Source organism: Equus quagga, chromosome 9, assembly GCF_021613505.1.
Source record: "Equus quagga isolate Etosha38 chromosome 9, UCLA_HA_Equagga_1.0, whole genome shotgun sequence".
In the NCBI taxonomy this organism is placed as follows: Eukaryota; Metazoa; Chordata; class Mammalia; order Perissodactyla; family Equidae; genus Equus; species Equus quagga.
Window position 1 is genome coordinate 116,069,736 of NC_060275.1, and position 18,830 is coordinate 116,088,565.

An 18,830-nucleotide genomic window follows, 5' to 3' on the forward strand; every position below is an offset into this window, starting at 1 on the left:
TCCCTTCCAGGAAGCTCATGGTGATCCACTGAATTGGTTTCACAGCTCACAGAGAGGCCGCCACCTGCTATGGAGAGTGACCCTGTGCTCCTGTGGTACTCTTGTGATCAAAGGGGCAGCCTAGATTTAAACTATCAAAGTTTTAAAAATGGCCAAATAATATCTCACAACTCCATTGTTATTTCTCCGTCCTCACTCATGTCAACCCTACCCTTCACTGTGGAGCTGTCGTTTGAGACCTCGTTTAGGCAGCTGGCCATGGTCTGGGGCCGTGCAGGCTCTGAAGTGAAGGAGACCCTGTGGGCTCAGAATGATGCTCTTGGACCTCTGGCTCCCTCACACGCCTGTGTAATGTCTGCAAGGGGTGAGCTGTAGCCGAGAGACCCCTGGCAGATGAGAAGAGATTTCAATCCATTTAGGAGCTTTCTCTCCAGAAAGGGAGAGGGAGACGGAAAGAGAAAAACTTGCATTTAGTGAGGATTATTGTCACAGTAACCTGAGCAGGAGTGTTGTCATCCCCACTTACCTACTCGGAAGCAGGTCCAGGAAAGCCGAATCCCCACCCAAGGCCCTGGGGTGGCAGAGCTGGCTGTGAGTCCGGGACGTCCTGCTTTGGGTCTGAGGACTTGGCTGCACCCGTTGTTTTAAGCCACTAAGTGTTTGGTGCTTTGTTACTGCAGCCACAGGAAACTAATACAGCTGCCCTTTCTACAAGAGGACTGCATCTCCTGCCTATGGCCACGTGGCTGGCAATGCTTCACTGTGGGGAGGGGGCTATCCCAGCGATGTAGGGCTTGGCCATGTGACTTGCACTGGCCAATGAAGTGTGAGCAGTAGGGATGTAGGGTACTTCCAGCAGAGCTCACCTGGTGATCAGTGGCCAGTTCTTGCTTCTCTGCCATGAGAACAGTGCATACGCTCTTCAGCCCAGACCCGGGAATGATGGGGAAGTGGAGCAGAGCTGCAGCTGGCACATGGCCACCTGCATGAGTGAGAAACAGTCCTTTTTTGTCAGTCACTGAGATGGTTTGTCCCTACACATAGCAATCCTGATTTGGATTCGCCCATGGGCAGCTTCAGGATAAGAGTTGCAGCAGCCAGGACGCTCTCTCTTGCTTCTCAGTTCCTGGAGGTGTCTCTGGACCGTCTCTTCTGCTTCTTGGCTCCAGGGGGTGTCTCTGAACGCCCCCTCCTGCTTCTCAGCTCTGGGAGGTGTCTCTGGCAACAGCTGAGTGTTGGCTGTGGTTCCAGCTCCTGCCAGGCAGCCCCTCCTGAGGACCCAGATCCCACCAGAAGGCCTAGCCTCTGGGCTCTGCTAACACCCACCTCTTCCTGGTATCCCTCCAGCCTTAGGGGGGCTCCTTCTGTTGTTGCCAGTCCTTGGATCTCCTCATGACTTGGTTTCCTATCTCCTCTAACATCGTTGTAACCAGTTTTTCATATTAAATGCCCTCTATTGAACTGCCTGCTATGGCCCGGGTTTCCTGGCTGGATACAGCAGGAGTATCAGGTGAGTGAATTAAAAAGAAAAGCGAAAGACTGGCAGCTGTTAACAAAGGAAACAAAATACAGCATGTAGATGTGTTTGGGTATTAGTAAGGGAATATAAGAAATATCGGACTCTCCAACTAATAAGTGTCATTTATAAATGCTTCATCCTCAAAAATGATTGCTGAAATCCCTAATTTCTTCCTTACACAAATACATGCACGCACACACACGCAAATGTACCTGCACATATCTGAGGAGCCTCTGTCTGTGCTTCCTGAGAACCATTGTGAGGAAGCTTTAGACTAAAGACTCTGGATCAAAGCCTGGAAGAAGAGAAAAACTGCATGTTTGCATAAAGGGCTGCAATTATTCTCCTCCTGGTCTGCAATGTTATTTTGAAGCTCTTCCATCAAAGGATGCAATCTGTTTCTCCACTCCTTGAACCTGGGCTGACCTCATAGCTTGCTTTGACCATCAGAATGTGGTAGAGGTGCTGCTGTGCTGTCACAGGTGTGGGCTTCAAGGGGCCGTATGGGCTTCCACTCTGTGTCTGAAAACCTTGCCCAACCACCATTGTGAACAAATTAGGGCTTGCGCGCTGGAGGATAAGAGACCTCGTGGAGCAGAGTGAGACATCCAGCTGAGGCTATCTGGGACCAAGGGCAGCCCAGCAAGAAGCAGCAAGAGAGACCCCACAGGCACCAGGAGTGAGGGTGTGGGTCCAGGCAGCATGGTTCCTCCACCCGTTGAGTGGCGGCAGAGAACCACCACAGGCGAGGGGTCTCCCACGGAGGACCCCTGCACCTCACTTGCCTCCCTAGCTGATGTCACACAATAGGGACCCAGGGAACGTGCCTTGGAGTGGGAGAGACTCATTGCAGACCCAGTTCACGCACTTTCTGCATCTATAACAGGGAGTGATAAGAGAACCTGCCTGGTGAGGCTTTCAAGGAGGCGGCGATGTGACATGGACCTATTTTGTGAACTCCCAGGGGTGAAAGATTGGGAAGCTGCCTCTCTTGCTATTTCACGCATTTATCTGGATATTGGAATTTCTGTGGGCGAAGAGCAGTGCCCATTTTCTCCTTGATATGTTTCTTTTCAGTAAACTCTGGAGACCTGTGTGAAGAACCCCTCACTGGTCTCAGCCTCTTCTCTGAAAGCTCCCTTTGCAGAAAGCGGCTGTCCTCAGAGGCCCTTCGAAGGGAGGATGGTCTCTCTCACAGTCCGTGGTCCCCAGAGGAGTAGCGGGCCTCCTGGCACCTTGACAACTCTTCCCTGAGCCTTCTTCCTCCTCCTTCAGACTTGCAGCCCTTCTCCAGCACAGGTCCCATTGCTGTCACCCCTGATCTGCAGGTCCTCTCCCTCATTCCCTGGGACTTTGGTCCCGGATCACAGCGTTCCCTCCATTTTCTCTCCAGTGGCTGTTTTCATGTCATTGGCCTGCTTCAGGATAATCCATGCAAGGCCTGGTCTCTGTTCTGTGACTCCTCAAAACTTTAGTTAAACCAACCTATCTGCCTCGAGTGTCTGAACATGGCAGGAGAAAATTATAAAACCCAGCTGATGCTCTTGCTTTAGATTAATGGCCACTGGCCTAGGAAGGGCCTCAGCGCAGCCCGAAATCGGCCTCATTGTCCTGGTAACTTTACTGCCCCCTCTCTGGGGGCCTTTCCGTAGGGGTTAGGCAGGCTGGCGTCTCTCTTTGTGGTTCTTCAACCTGGTGAAGTATGGGCATCGCCTGACAGTGGCCACCATCCTGCTGCTCAGGACCGGTCCCAACCATGTACCTTGTTTGGTCTAGGTGGGGCCTGGGCATCATTAGGTCTTACTCTTTCTTTCTTTTTCCATTTGATTGAAGTGTAAGGGTATTACTTTCTCATACCTGCTGTGACAAATTACCACATGGGTAGTGGCTTAAAATAACAGGAATTCACTCTATCCCAGTCTGAAATCAGGGTGTCAGCAATGCCAAGCTCCCTCTGGAGGACTCAAGCGAGGACCCTGTCTGCCTCTTTCAGCTTCTAGCAGCTTCAGACATTCCTTGGCTTGTGGCAGCAGCACTCCAGTCACTGCCTCTGTCTTCATGTGGCCTCCTTGTCTCCGTGTGTCCTTTCTGTCTCTCATAAGGACATGCTCATTTCAGATGGAGAACCTACATGGATAATCCAGGATAAAGGCCTTAGTTTAATTACATCTTTTGCCATATGTGGTAATATTCCCTCTTTTGCCATCTCGGATTCTGGGAACTAGGACATATCTTTTTTGGGACCAACAGATACACAGGAAAATGGATAAATCCTAAGTGCATATTTCAATGAATTGTCTCAAACAAACACACCCAGGGAAACAGGAGACAGACAGGAAACAGAACCTCACAGACACCCCAGGCTCCCATGCCTCCTGTCAGTCATTGCTCTGCACTCAAGAGACCCACTACCCCACCTCTGAACAGCCTGGTTTCCAACCATCAATGGAGTCATGTTTATCCTCTTCTGTGTCCCATTCTCTCACCATCATGTGTGTGAGATTAAACCCTTTGTTGCGCATAGTTACACCTCGCTCATTCTCACCATTGTGTAGCTTCCTGTGTATGACCACACCACAGTTATTAATCCATTCTACCCTGAGTGGGCATTGAGTCATTTCTAGTTTTTGGCCACTACAAATGTGCTGCTACGACCATGGAGGGTTCACATCTCTTGTTGCACACACGTGCTCATTGATGTGTGTGAACACCTAGGAGTCAGGGAGCTGGCCCAGAGGGAGGCATGCTTCCAGTGTCCGTGGATGCTGTTCCCAAGGGGATGAGTGTACTGTTCCCAGGAGAGGACCAGAGCCCACTCTGCCCACAGTTGGCGTTGCCTCTGTCACTTGAGCAGCTCTCGGTCTGTGTGGAGCGGGCACGTCATGCTTTGATATGGGTGATGTTGACCACCTTTTCCTCTGTTTATGGACCACATGGCTATCCTCTTCTGTGAAGCAGCTTTTGGAGTCTTTTGCCCATTTCTTTGAATTCGATTGTCTGGGTTTATTGGGTTTTCTTATTGACCTATAGGAGTTCCTTTTTACTCTGGATACAAGACTTTTATTGGAAATATGTCTTGTGAATATCTTTTCCCTCTGTGGGTTAACTTTGCCCTCTCAATGGTATCTTTTGATGAACAGAAGTTCTTAGTTTTAATGTGGCCCAATTTACTAATTTTTTTCTTTTATGGTCAATGCTTTTTTTTCTTCTCCCCTATTTTCTTCTTAAAGCTTTATTACTCTGTCTTTCAATTCAGGTTTACAATCTATCTGGAATTAAATTTGTGAATGGTGTGAGGTAGGATTGTACGTGTAGGGATTGCCCCTTGAATTTTGACTCCACCATTTGGCGTTTCCCCCTCTCTCAGTCTTCCTGTCTTCTTAGTTTTGGAGATTCTCCCTTTGCTGTGTTTCCTAGGGCATGTCTCGTGTGGGTGGCAGTGGGAGGGCGGAGAGAGAAGAAGAGACAAGATGTTGTAGCTTTGTTTCCTCCTCTACCCTCCCCGTCCCCATGTCCCCCTGTCCCTGCTTTTCCAGTCCAGTGTACCTGACTCCTACCCACCCCTTACTTCTCACCTTGGGGCCTCACCTGCTCTTCACCCCTCAAAGCCCCTCCTCTGCTTAATTCTAGCCAAATCCATGCCACCCTCTTTCTCTGCCTCTGCCGTCTGTCACCTCTGGAGTTTACCTCATGGGTGGTGAGTACTCCTCCCTCTGTCTCCCATCCCTGCAGGGCTAGCTCATTTTCCCAGACCCACCTCACTGCTGGCTGACACGCCGACGATTCTGGTGGCATATGGAACAGCTACACCTCCTCTGCACTCCTTCGTTGGGACGCACAGCGCGTTGCAGTCTAGCGCTTCGCTCACACAGAGGTCTGCAGCCTTTCCAGGCAAGGCAAGGGCTGGGCCTTTCGCCTCCTGGCGTCCTTATGTCTGTTGAGTTGCACAAAGCTCCATCACTCTTCAGTACAGCCCAAGTCGAGTTTTGAGAGAAGTGTGGATGGTTTGTAATTCAGGCCTCAGGTTCAAGTTAGATACATGAGTGCATGGGAAACCCTTTGGAAATGTGGTTGTCGGCTCCTGTGTTTGTTGTTTCCATTGGTATTTGGTCCGAGGTATGCCATAAGCTTCTGTGTTCTGTGATGTTTTGCTGAGAGGAACTCTGTGCCTACTCACCCCCGTCACCCAGAGGCATTATTCCCATGGTGAGTAATGGGCCCAACAAACCCCCTGGTAAAATACTGCACTCAAGATAAAGAGGGTACCAGACATTTGTGGGCTGCCTGAAGAGGCGGCTGGCCCCCCACAACACTCTGTCCATGGTTTTGGAGGAAATGGAGGGACCACAGCTGGGGGTAGGGAAGGTGCTGAGGGGCAGTGAGTGCCTCCTGACCCCCTGGTCCAGGGCAAGGTGGAGGTCCTGACTTCACTAGACTTGCCCCACACCACATGTCACTGTTGGTGGCGCTGTCCCTGCTCTGGGAAGAGAGGAGAGAAGCTGCAATGCAGCCAGCACTCAGGGTGGTAGTTTAGGTCCTGAAGAGAAGAGGTGGGGAGTATGCTACCCAGAGATGCTCCACAACACCCTGTGTAGCCAAAGACGCCCTGGGACGAGATGGCACAGGCCGGAAAGTCCTCCCCCACCAGGAGCCAGTGTGACTGACAGCCGGTTTATGAGCGTTTGTGCACGACTGTGTTTACCGAGCCTGGGCCGCCCTGCGGCGGGAGCTCCTGGTATTTACCAAGCGGTTCCCTCACGGGTGTCGGGTACATGAAGCTCAGGCGGAACCAAGCGACGACGACAACCGCAGCCAGCCCCTTTGCCTCTTCATCAGAAGCTTTCAAATCCCGTGTCTCTTCCCATCTCCCCACCCCTCCCCTCCACCAGTCGCTGATATTATTTCAGGGTTCCAGCCATAAAAGGAAAATATTTCACTTTAGGGACAGGCAAATCCCAGGCCCAAAGATCATTGTTTTCACAATACAATTATTGCTTTTTGGGGTGGCAGGTAATATTGTGAGAATTGTTCTGGGACCAAAAATAAAGGTCAATTAAGTGAAGTTTATCATTAAATAGTTCACAAATGTCTTATTAACTAATTAAATAGCATTCCACTTTTATTAGCTGCCCACTTTGAAAAGCATAATGTTCTTTATCTCCTAAAGCCCTTCCCCAGCTTAATTCTTATTTCTTCTTGACTGAAGCTCCATATACAGGCAACATCCCATTACAACTACATAATGCGTGATGCGAAAATCATTCGTTTTCCTGGTATCTTTAACTAATAAGACACGTGTGTGAGGGTGCCAGATGACTGATGTCAGACTAGCTCGTTCTATTGAACACTTTTTCCCCTAATATTTTAACACACATGTTGACTACTTCCTTTCTCTGATAACCTTTTATACATTAATGGCCAATTGATAATATGATACCCAAAATAAGAAGGCAAGGCCAATAAAGATGTAAGAATTAGCCAGAAGCTCCATTTTGCTGCACGTGTGTCTCTATTTCAGAAAATCTGACTCAGCACCCTCGGCATTTTTAGCAGCATCCCCGCCCTGTCTTGGAACTCGTGTGCCCTGTGCACGGTCTGTGCAGGGCACCGTCATGCCTGGCCACCTCCTCTCAGCTGTTTGAGAAGGAGCGGTGTCCATTGTGGGGTCATGTGGCACTGAGATGAGACTGGCCTTCTGACATGGGGCCCTTGTGGCCACATCTGCAACCTCCTTCTCTGCGGGTGACAGCAGTACCTGTGGTTTCTCCCCGGGACCAGCCCTTCTGAAGATAAAAATGAGGCAGAAACATGTGTGGGGTTCCTGACGCAGGCCCCTCTTCTGGCCCCTCTGCCGACCGCTTGCCCACCTTCTCCTGCGCTCAGCTTTGGGGAGACCAACTTAGAAGCCAGAGGGAGGTTCGTTCTCCATGTTAATTGTGTAACCGGCTCTCCCACGCCTTGGAGGACCCTCCGAGGACCACACACGCACACACAGACACACACAGCCAGGAGCCCTCCTCAGCACGAGGGGCTTTATTAACTACTCGGTAGAAAGGTCAGGACACTTAAGCTCTGATGGAAGGCACTGCTGCGGGGGAGAACATTCGCAAGGGAAGATCCAGCCTCTGTGAAATGATGTCAGTCAGCGGGAAAATGGGATACAGAGCGGTTTAAAGCCGAAATCACCTTAGAGATTTCCCACCAAAGCCCTCCTTTTGTGGATAAGAAGACTGGAGCCGGATGAGATTAAATGGGCTCGGATGGCGCAGAGCTGGGCTTGGGATCCAGGACACCCGGGTCCTGGCAGAGGGTTTCCCCACAACACTGGTAGGCCTCTCTTTTCTGGAAGAGACAGAGACTTGTTCAGGATCTGGGATCCAGCCTGTCACAAAGCTCAGGCATGGGCCACACACCCCTGACCCCAGCCCCACTCCAGGCTCTTGTTGCTCAGGTTGGGGGGTGGAGGGAGCATAGAAATTTCAATGAACAGAAGGAAGTCGCAGCAGCAGCCGCTAGAACATGGGAAGTCCCCTGAGCCTGCTCCACCCTGGACCCTGTTGCAGCTGGAAGCCTAAAGCCACAAGGAGCCGTGGCTGCTGCCCTGAGCCCCTCTTGGGGACTACCACCTCCATTTCCTGCCCACCAGCCTGGCCATTGGCTAGGGCCCACTTCTGCCACTGCCTCGAGCCCGCCAAGCCCCGAGTTCATTATGGATTTGATCGTGTCCCCCCAAAAGATCTGTTGAAGTTCTAACCCTTGGTACCTGTGGATGTGACCTTATTTGGAAACAGGGTCTTTGCAGAGGTAACCAAGTTAAGATAAGGTCATCTTGGATTAGGGTGGGGCCCTACATCCAGTGACTGGGGTCCTTATAAGAAGAGAAAAGAGAGACACAGGGAGAAGGCCGTGTGACAATGGAGGTAGCGATAGGACCGATGCACCTACAAGCCAAGGAATGCTGGCAACAACGGGAGCTAAGAGAAAGGCGCGGAACAGTTCTTTCCCTGGAGTCTTCCGAGAGAGCAGGACCCTGCTCACAGCTTAATTTCAGACTTCTGGCCTCCAGAACTGTAAGACAACAACTTGGTGTTGTTTTAAGCCTCTGGTTTGTGGCACTTTGTTATGGCAGCCCCAGCTCACTGATGCATGATCCCTGGAGTCTGCACTCACCACTCTGCTCCCACTGTCTGGGCTGTGACCACAGCTCCCTCCTGATTGGTCCCTGTACCTCCCCCAACTCTATCTTCACCCCCACCCAAATCTATCCTCCTCGTCCCTGCCACGGTAGCCTTGCCAAAGCGCACCTCGGATCCTTTCCCTTCTGCTCAGCCGTCCTCAGGCAGCCCAGCACAGCAGCTCATCGACATGGCTCAGTGCGGCCACGTGTGCTCTGTGGGCCTCCCTGTCATTCCCAGTCCCCCCATGTCCGTGAGGCAGGTCTCCCATGCCACCCCTCCTGCAGGCCCGCTCTGGGGTGAGATCTCGGCAGTTTTGTAGCCTGCTTCTGTATCAGAGCCGCTGCCTCTCAATGTTGCTTGCACACATCTGCCCAAGTTTAGATGCTCCAGTGGGCCCGCTTTCTTGCTCTGAGAAGATGTTCCTGCCTCCAGTCTGGCCCTAGAGGGCATGGAGTCCTCTTGTCTCCCTCCACTTGCCCTGGGCACAGGCAGCATTGCCCCTAGAGTGGTTCACAGGTGGCCTCCCCAGGCCTGGTGGCTCTCAATAAAAGTTTGTGCAGAATGTCTGATTAACCACACTGTGCAATCTCAACCCAGGAGAGCTGGTGAGAAGGTTCAGACCACATGAGCATTGGCTTATCATCGAATGTTGTATGTTTGATGAGCTTCATAAAAATGAATCAAGTGACCTTTGTGTTTAACTTTTTTTATTTTGTGAGGAAGATTGGCCCTGAGCTAATATCTGTGTCAAACTTCCTCTATTTTGCATGTGGGACACCACAGCGTGGTTTGATGAGCAGTGTGTAGGTCCACTCCCAGGATCCAAACTGGCGAACCCAGGCCATCGAAGTGGAGCACATGAGCTTAACCACTAGTCTATGGGGCCACATAGCTTTTTTTTTAATGACGCTGGTTACAACTCAAGGGAAAAATATATTGGTGCTACACACTTGTGCTTACACGAGAAGCTTTTACAAAAAGTTATAAAGGCAATTCCCCCACAATTGTCCCATTCACTGACTAGAAAGCCGTTTGAAATGGTATTAAAACTAATGTTGAGAAGTTTAGGAATGAAAAGAAACGTAATTTTAGTAATAAAATTTCCATTAGAATCAAATCAATTATGATGCATACTACTTAAAATATAACTTAGTATTAATTTATAGTTTATATTATTTTGTTTACAATGATGCAGTTAATGTTCTGGGTAGAATGATTAATTGGCATATATTTTGAGATGATTTCTGTGGCTCATGAGGGGACGTGCCAGATTTAGGAAAGCAAGCAGACTGTATTTTCCCAGACATTAGGAGGTGTTATTTTTGGTTTCATTCCTGTATTTTTCGGTGTTTATTTTTCCAGAGTCTGAACAAAGTTAGCACTGAAGGCTGGGGGCCTATCTTCTGACAGTGTAGGGGAAGCCCATGGGTTGGTTTGTTCGTTCATTCATCTGACAAGCAACAAAACAAACACAAGTGGTGATGTGCAACTGGCTTCAAGCGACGACATGGTTCTGCCCCAGTGGAATTGCTCAGCACATTCCGAGCTGAGAGACGCATTCAGAAACAGCCGTACAACTGCTCTTCAGCCCCATGCACGAATCCTGACGTCACTCCAAATCAGAGTAGGAAAACCTAACACGGGTGTCTGGGTGTTTGTGTTCAGCCCTGAAGGATGTGATGAGGGGACTGACTTTGGGCCCTGGCCATAGACAAGCCCTCTCTCCAAGAGTTCAACTGGGGAAAAAGGCGGGGGACAAAGTGGTGGATCAAGAGGAGTTTGGGAGAGCTTTGTGAGGGCATTTCGCAGTATCACATCAGAAGTGTCACCTAATTTCTCCAAACCAAATTCTACAAGACAAAGATAAAGGCTATAGACAGAAACAATTTCATTTCACAGGTAGGAAATTGAAGTTGTTATAAGTCTTAGGTTCAAGTTGGTTGAAAGTTTTATTATGTAGAGTGTCTCTCTGTCCATTCATCCATCCATCGTCTGTGCATCCACTCACCTACCCACCTATCCATTCATCCATCCATCTATCCATCCATTCACTCACCTACCCATCCATCCATCCATCCACTTACCTACCCACCTATCCATCCATCCATCCATCCATTCATCCATCCATCCATTCACTCACCTACCTATCCATCCATCCATCCACTTACCTACATACCTACCCATTCATCCATTCATCCATCCACCCATCCACTTACCTACCCACCTATCCATCCATCCATTAACATGTATGCAGTTCAGAGTTGCTAATAGATCTACAAAGTCTTGTTTCCTCTTGTGGACTTGCAAGTTGAATAAATGGTCAAAACTGAGGGCATTAAAAATATTCAAAGATGCCAGCAAGACCAGACAGCATAGATGATCCCCCCTCACCCCATGTCCTCTCTGATTTACTGTCTTAACTCCATGTCTTCACAGGGACAGGCTATCTCAAATTCTTTCTTGGTCAGTATTTCACACAAAGTGACAGATATGCTGGCAGACATGTGGGCTCTGGATAGAACCTCTGGTTCTCTTCTTGTTGCCACATTTGCAATCTGCAGAAACAATATCTTCTGCAATGTGACCAAATCTCTTTCTTGGCTCTCCGAGTCTAGTGTACCACTCTCCCCTTTCTAGATTCTCTCCTTTGGAGCATCCATTTCCTGTAGAGCTTCATCCTTTCAACTCCCCAACCACATCTGGTCTCTCTTCTCTAAGAGGCCACAGGATTTCCTGCCTGAAGACAATGCAAGAACTCACATTCCACAGAGCCGAGGGGTGCTCCTCTTCCTCTGCTGGAAGCAGCTGTAATGGGCTGTCAGGTCTTCTGTATGCCCCGCCTCATTCTTTGGTTGCACACTAGTCAGAGCATCCCGTTCCTTCATTCTTGCCAGGTCTTTCTTATTTGTGACGTGATGATGTCCCAGGCTCCAGTGCCAGGTCAGGTCTCCCTGATTCTACCCTGGCATGGTTTGGCTGCTCATCGCTCCTAGATCACTCTGTTCTGCAAATGGGCAATGGAGTAGATGGTGAATTGCCACCCCATGCCCCTGCTCAGAACCTGGAATGACTGTCGTCTTCCACTCCAGGATCAGAGCATGGTAACCAACAATCATGTGGTGCTTATGATGCTCCCAGCACTTTTGAAATGACTTGCAGATATCAATTCATTTAATCCTCAAAATAACTGCTACGGACTGAATATTGGTGTGCCTTAAATTCATATGTTGGAACCCTAATCCCTAATGTGATGGTTTTTGGAAGTGGGGCCTTTGGGAGGTGATAAGAGTTAGATGAGGGCATGACTGTGGAGGCCCCATGATGGGATTAGTTCCCTTATATGGAGATGATGAGACCAGAGCTTTCTCTCCCCATGTGAGGGTACAATCAGAGGGCAGCTAAGAAGCTGGGAAGTGGGCCTTCACCAGACACCAAATTTGCCAGCTTCTTGATCTTGGATTTCCAGCCTCCAGAACTGTGAGAAATAAATATTTGTTGTCGAAGTCACTCAGTCCAAGGTATTTTTGCTACAGCAGTCTGAACAGACTAAGACAATAACCTAACAAGGAAAGTCACCCATTTTACAAATGGGAAACTGAGGCCCAGAGAAGTTAAGTGACTTGTCAAAATTGCCCGGCTCCTAAGTGGTAGAGCCCAGTCAAACCTGGTTTCAAACAACCAGGCAGTCTGACGCCCTTAGACTGCCACCTATGCTCCACTTCTTCCCTCTCACTTCAGCCGAGCCCCCCCGGGACCCTCCCGACACAGCATGCACTTTCCATTTATGCTCTTACCATCTCATGCTCTCTCCTCTCTCTCCCCTTCTCCTGCAGCCAGCACTACCCCCTGCACCCTCCCTGGGCGTCACGCCTCACTTTATCTTGTGAATTACCTTCTCCTGAGACTAGTACGCAACAGGCCGTGAGCTTATGAAGGAAGGGCACTTGTATACGCTTATTTATAACTTGTGTTCACAATTCTCACCATACCAATCATACTGCCTTATATATAACAATAGCTCAATGTATGTGGGTTATCAGGGAAAAAATTTACTTCATGCTGACTGTGCAAAAGGAAGAAGTGAGGTTATGGTTGCATAGGCAAAATGAAGTGGAAAATGAAGGCAATTATATAGATAATTTGAAAAGAAAAATAACCCACTTTTTTTTGGCTCAATTATGTGGATTTACCAGGTGAGAGTTTTTTCAAAAAGTAACTACCCAGACAATGGCCCACTCTGAGTGGGTCAGAGAGAGCCTGAGTCGGGGGCTTTGCGTGCTAGACCCAGTTTGGAAGCCAACTCATTGGCTTCTGGAAGCCTGAGCAGCTTCTCTGTGCTCTGGTTTTTCTCTGTGACTGAGCTGGGCCGAGCGCATAGCAGAGCCGGTTCAAGTTGCAATAGCACCCTCCTGTTATGTATCTTGTTTTCGTCTCTAATTCTCTGAATGCTACACTTTGGCATTCATTTTATACCGTGTTTTATCTAACTGCTTCTTATGAGTTCTGTCTCTTTGAAGAGGTTGCAGAGTCTGTGAAGCCGATGTCCAACTCCTGCTTTCTCAGCTGACCTGCTCACCTGGTCAGGGCTCAGATAAGCATGGCATTGATGATGGGGGCAGTGAAGTCGCAGCAGACCCAGTGTCCTAAAGCAGTGGTCCTCACCTGGCCATCTGATACTGTCACCTGCAGAGCATCTGACATACGGGGCCTGGGTTTGGCTCCAGCAATGGTATTTCATTAAGAGCTTCAGATGCTTCCAGTGGGGGTCCTGAGCTTCTGCGGTGTTTACGGATACACCTCTTTCATGGGCTCTGGACACCTGGCTCCTCCATTTCACTAAGATAGTAGTGGGTCAGCTTCCATGATGAGGAAGCTGACGGAGCCTCATTATGACGTCCTCCTTGAGGCCCAAGGGGCTTGGCCATGCCACAGAGGAAGCAATGTAGCGACCAGCTGTTTCTGATACTTTTAATAAAACACCTCTTGGGTTGGTTCATGTTTTAGAGGAGAAGGTTATAGGAAAGTTCCAGCATATATTGACTTTAAGTGTTACAGCCAAAAATAGAAGATTGATTTTTTTGAATCATCCTTAAAGGAGGTTCCTTTTTAAGGCAGCAATTCTTGAGATGACCACAGTCTTGTGAGAGACCGGAAAGCTGAAGGAAAACCGCAGAGCCTCATTTCCAGGCTGCCTGGTGGGCATGCACCAACACCGGGCTATCTTGAGCGTGACACTGGTCTATGAGATACGGTCAAAATATGGTGATGCCGTGTCCAATACTAGCAGTGTCATTTAGTTATTAATCAGAAGCCCCAGGAAGGGCAGGGCTTGAAATAGGCAAAAACTTGCAAGGTTTGAGATTCTATTCAAACTTCCCACGGCCGGCCAGCCTCATTAGAAGCATCAAGCGTCGAAACCTGGTGAATCAGCGTTTGAAGACGGAGCCAGGCTAAATTTGGATATTTTGACTCAGCCATCACTGAAATTCAGCAGTTTCTCCTGAAGTTTTTGGTGACCTTTCGGTTTCATTCAAGCTCAAATACCAAAGTCAAAGGGAAAGTGGACGGATTTGCAAACTCTTGGCTGAAGATTGTATAACCGAGATCCTGAGATCAACTCATCCTCTGCAGAACTGAGCCGCCTTGCGTCTGACTCTGTTTTCCTTTCCCACAATGGAGGAGTGAGGGGTGGAGGCAGGAAGTAGAGGCGAGCAGAGCAGAGAAAGGTCAGTGAGGAGCCTACCTTCGTCGTGCGGGGCACACAGCCCAGGAAGCATAAACAGACCCCAGGAAAGCCCATCGCCACCAGCTGGCTCCTCGCCAGCCCTCAGCAGAGCTCAGAAGGCACCCGGTCACTGTGTCCACTGACACATTCCTGTAAATCTCTGATTGAGACTTCGAGCACGTGTTCAGTTGATGCTAAGTGCTTTCAGCTCTCGATACAAGTATGTCTTTCTGAATAACGCTCGAAGCATCCTTTGAATGTGAAAATGTGTTGGATCAAAATGTCAAAGGGTACCTGCATCCCCCCATGATCGTTTTTAATGTGTCTGTGCCATTAAGGGGAAACGCGAATGTAGCTATGTGCTTTTATGTCTCCGGCCCGCGACTTGCTTATTCAGGCTAGAGATACTCATAAACAGAGAAACAATAGAAGAACATAAAATATTAATACTGTTTCCATATTAAACTGTAATAAGCAGCAGTGAGCCAGTGTTAAGCTGTCAGGAGGCATGCTGGATTCCACAGTGTAAGCTGGGGCCAGCTTCTTCATTATCCTGAGGACCAAGTGCCTCACTAATGATGTTATTCTCTCCCAGGCCCGCTCAAAACATTTTAGCTGCAGCCCTTTAGCGTCAAGATATTTTCCTCAGCCTTTTCTGCTATGAATGATTTCTTCATTACTTTTTCTTGGTAAATATCTTTGTTGTTTTTCAATTACAGAAAAACTATGTGTTCATCATAAAAAAATTAAGTGATATAGAAATGAATACAAAAATAGAAATTCCCATAGGTTTACCCTGTTTGTTATTTAACATAACTCTATCCAGATAGCTTTCTATATGTTAAATATGTTATATATATGTATGCAAAATTGACCTTTAATTTAAATTATGTCATACAGAGGATATTATTTTATATCTCTTGCTTTTTTCACTTAATAATGTATATTTAACAACTTTCCATGAATGTACACAATGTTTTTGTAGATGAATTGTGTTACAAAAGATAAACTAAAAATTTGTCTTGATATATCTATTCACTGGGAAGCCATGAAAATGCTAATTATCAAGATTATATAATTATATGGAAATATGACAGTCAATGAATGAGACATGATATAAAACTATTCGTAAAGCAAATATCTACCTGGAATTTCCAAACAAAAGCTGTTTCTCTTCTTGTTTAAGATAGCTTTGTCTTGATAAAAAATAAAAACAAAACAAAAACCCTCCTGCTTTGTTGCGAAAGATTCCCTTGGCCATCTTCACAGTGGACCATCCATGCGGATTTTATTTCTTAGATGACCGCAGCATGATTTTAAGGGGAATGGCTTCCCCACCTTGAGCTCAGCAGGCTTGCTCCCCAGCAGCCTCACCCATGACGAATGACAATGCCGAGATGACCACAGTTAATGATTTAATCCTTTCGTAATCCCATTTCTATCTTTCAGCTCCTTAGAACCTCTTGGGGGGAAAACTAGTTTTAACTCCAAATGCACTTTCTCTCTTTTTTTTTTTGGTGAGGAAGATTGTCCTTGAGCTAACATCTGTGCCAATCTTCCTCTACTTTGTACGTGGGAGGCCACCACAGCATGGCTTGATGAGCAGTGTGTAAATCCGTGCCTGAGATCTGAACCCGCAAGCCCCAGGCCACTGACGCAGAGCACCTGAACTTAGCCACAATGCCACCAGGCTGGGCCCTGGACTTTCTTTTTGAATAAATGTAAATTAAACAATTTCAGGAAGTAAAATATTTGGTAATGAACAGATGGCATATAAGAGATTTAAAAACTTATTTAGGATGTTAAATTGCAAATGGAAATGATTTGATTCTCCTACAAATCCAGAGTGTGAAAGTTGTATCTTATCCCCCACAAAATAGCTGATATTCCTGTTTCTTAAACGTGTTCTAAAGCAAAGTCTTGATTTCCACCTTCCCACCCCCACTTTTCCGACCCCCGTCAGTAATCTACACAGTTGCTTAAGCCAAAAATCTACAAGCTATTTCTGTAGAAGTTGGTTTCTGCTGCAGCAACCAGTAATCCTGGGATCTCTGAGGCTCACACCTATGAACATTGGCTTCTTGCTGGTGGGTCAGCAGGTGGCTGAAGCTCTCTGGGCTTGCGGGTACTTGGATGGACTCCTTTAGGCCCAGCTGGGGCCTACATGTCTTCTCATGCAGGATGCAGGCTGCCAGAGAAGATGCTCCCTGGGGTGTGCCTTGCTCACGGTGCAGAGCAGAAGCTCAGGAGGGACAGCAGAAACAAGCAGAACTCTCTGCACCCTCTGCATGTACACGGTACACTGTCACTTCCATTGCATCCTGTTGGTTGGAGGAAGTCACCTAGCCAAGTCTGAAGTGAATGGGAAGGGACCTGCGCTCTCGCCTCAGGGCGGCCATGCTCTGGGCAGGATGCATTAACTGGAGAAAACAATTCAGTTGACCACAGCCCTTGTCCAGCTCAAGTCCTGTGGCCTGTCTCTCCAGAACATACCCTGGACCTGCTCTCTTTTCTCCACCTCCACGGCAAAGCCACCATCTTCTCTCTGGGGGAAAGAAACTCTCTGCTTCCACTCTTTGCCTGAACTTCTGCAGTCCATTCTGCATACAGCAGCTGGAGGGACCTAAAAACAACCTGACGAAATGCAAAATAGGCCATGTTACTTCCTTGATTAATGCCACCCTTTGGCTTCTCATTACCCTTAAATAAAACTCCCCCTCCTGCCTTTGGCTATAAAGCCTGATAGGATCAGGTTTCTGCCTGTCTCCTGACGTCATCTCATGCAGCTTCCTGCCTGTCTCCTGATGTCGTCTTATGCAGCTTCCTGCCTATCTTCTGATGTCTTCTTGTGCAGCCTCTGCCTGTTTCCTGATGTCATCTCATGCAGCTTCCTGCCTGTCTCCTGACGTCATCTTGGACAGCTCCCTCTCTTACACTCTCCAGTCATGCTATCTTCTTGCATCCCTCTTGTTCCTTAGGGCCTTCGCATCAGCTGTTCCCTCTGCCAGGAGCACCTTCTTCCTGGTCTCTTTTGAGTAAACCTCCCCTTCACAGAGAAGATCTCAGGCGACATCGGTCTAAAGCCACTCTGCGTGGCACTCAGAACAGCTCGATAGCCCCTCCTTTTTAATTGTTGAATGCTCATTGTCCAATTCCTGTCCTATCCCCTGACGTCAGCCCAGGAGTGCTGGGCCCTTGGCATCCCCAGTTCCTAGAAGAGTTTCTGCAAAGCACCGGGACTTGGTGAATATTACTGAATGAATTTTAAAGCTTCCTAATGGAGTGCATGGCACAATATTTTCTCCCATTGTTAATGCACTTTTAAAACAAGGCACTATTGTAGGTGAATGTGTCAGTGGGGAGTAGAGTATCGGGTCAGGAATTGACAAGCTGTGGAATTAAAAGCCCAGTCAAGTGATGGAATGAGACATAAATCCAGAGGGAGGAAAGCCCTGGTACCTGCCATGTCGGGGGATCAACAAAGCGCCCGGGATGAGAACAGGGAGACTGTGCGGGCGGTGCCTGCTCTGTTGCTTCCCAGCTGAGTGTCCCTGTCTCCATCATTTCATTCCATCTAACTTAGTCCTTGACAGCCTTCTGAAGGAAGGATTATATATATTTCATGAAGGAAGGAGCTGAGTGTGAGAGATTATATATAATTGGTGTCTGGCCCAGTGTAGATGTTCGGGAAATGCTGGCCCCCTACACAAACGATTCCAAGTTCTGCTGTGCTGTGCCTTTGGAAAAAAGTGATGTATTAAAATCCTAAAACTCTACAACCAGAAATAAAAATGAGGTAATTTCGGAAATTATAAAACCACATCTCCATAGACGAATTCACCGCAGGGAATCTGTAATTACAACACTGCCTATTACATTTTAATGCGGTCCCAGTAGCAAAAGACGGCTCTGCAGCCTGAGAGCAAAGAGCAGGTTTCCCACAGCCCGTCCCTTACGTGTCAGCCTGTGCTCCGTCTGAGGGAGGCCGAGGGGGCCATTCCCGACCTGTTATGTGCTTTCCACTCTGGAAGTTCTGAGGACTCGGGGCTGTGACATGGGGAGGTCTGCCCAGGGCTGGTCCGTTACCCGATGCTGGAATTCTTACTGGCTTCCCGACGCCTTCCCAAGGGGACTCATTATATTGATTTAAAGCCATCTGTGCGACTACTGAAAAGAAAAGTAAATGTTTACAGATATCCAAGCAATTTCTTTTTGCTAAGAATGGGAGAAACTAGTTGATAACAATTAGTAATTTCTGTCTCTGGTTCAAAAAAATCTTAATTTCCCCCCTCAGGCCTCTTGCAAATCAATGTAATAACCTATACTTTTCTGGTTGTTTACAGTTAATTAGCCTGACTTCTTGTAGCATTAAAAATAATCCCCGAGGCATGATTGCACACATTTTAGA